We start from the raw sequence: 1,636 nt of genomic DNA, 5'->3' as shown, positions 1-1,636 counted from the left end.
ATAATTAATTAAAATGTGAAATACATAAATAATTAATTAAATGTGTCAATAATTAATTAATTACATGTGTCATAACTATTTATTTAATTAATTAATTCCAATTTTAATTAATTATTGCCACATTTAATTAATTATTTAATGGTGTATTTAATTAATTCATTATGGCAGTCCTGGCATTCCATACAGTTTGGTTGTGTTTGGTAAACCTACCACTGGGTGGTGTAGTGGTGCTGTGAATTAGACATGGTGTGCTGATTTGCGTATGTTAAATAACACTGAAAACTCCCTTTGTTTATGGGAAAAAAGAATCACCTTACTCACTGGAGTTTGTCATTTTGTAACTTTGTTTCCATCCATTCTTCTTTTTCCACCAACTTATCTGGGCCAGATCACAGAGGCAGCAGCCTGAGCTTGGTGTTTTACATTTTCATCCAAAGCAACAATAAGACAAAGTTTTAAAGAATGAATTCACTAGTACACTTGCCAAAACAATTTTATTTCTTGCCAATAAAAGTCTTTTGAATGTCATGATTGTTGGATGTTGTGATTGTTCTTCACATCATAGAAATCTTTTTTTTTTTAAGTCTTTAAAAGTCTAAATAAAAACTGAAGTGACAGTGTATGAAAAATAAATGCTACATTTTTTTTGTACTAAATAATGGTCACAGGTTGATCATAGAAGTCACACAGTCTGTGCGTTCTGTGATCTTAAAAGCACAATCCTGATTTAAGAGAACATAGCATTTTCACATTATGGTCTAAACACATGGACCCAGAACACCTGTCATTTTCACAGATTCCTTACAAGTTTACATCCACAAATTCAAGTGTTTCCCATTGTTTTCATCTAACCATTAGCCATTAACCATTAACATTCCATTTATTAAGTTTATAGTCCAGCACCTAACAAAATGGCACAAACTGTTCAACATGTTTTCACTGAGATGCACATTTACAAGTGACAGTAAAAGAATGAAAACAGAAAGAAAAGGCAGTTGAAATCACATTCATCTTAAATACTGGGACAGCAAATGTCTGTAAAAAAAAAATGAAATAAAATAAAATATTATATATATAAATAAATATAAATATCCATCCTAGAAAATGTTCATATATCCCATTAAAAAATTATTGCACCTTTTTTCTCCTCCGTGCAATGATAGAATACTAATGGAATACTTTGTGACATGTACTAAAATCCCATCAGTATAACATTATGTGCTTATTAGAGTGCTCTTATGCTGCTGGCCCACTGAAGGTTAGATTTAGTAAACTCATGTTACTGATGTATTTTTGTGTGTACCAAATGTAACTGTGTTTCATTACACCTGATTTAAAGTGCACCACACATTCATAGATTCAGTTTTCTAGGCTAAAGTCACAGACTTCAGCTGTCCCAAAAATAGTAACTGGAAATCTAATCCCTTACACCCTGTGAACTACATTCATTCAAGTACTTTAATACAGAACATTTTTAATGTCGAGTAAATCCTGGTAATGCCCCTGGAGGAGATGTCTCGACATATAAACTCACTTGGCAATTATGCATCTAAAGGACATTTGGTCCAAAAATGAAAAACACACATACATACTCTTGACCCTTATATGGGTGGGTGTGTGTGTGTGTGTGTGTGTG

This window comes from Haplochromis burtoni, unplaced genomic scaffold, assembly GCF_018398535.1.
Source record: "Haplochromis burtoni strain Fernald_Lab_line unplaced genomic scaffold, NCSU_Asbu1 Contig_1951, whole genome shotgun sequence".
NCBI lineage: Eukaryota > Metazoa > Chordata > Actinopteri > Cichliformes > Cichlidae > Haplochromis > Haplochromis burtoni.
This window is presented reverse-complemented; position numbering follows the sequence as displayed.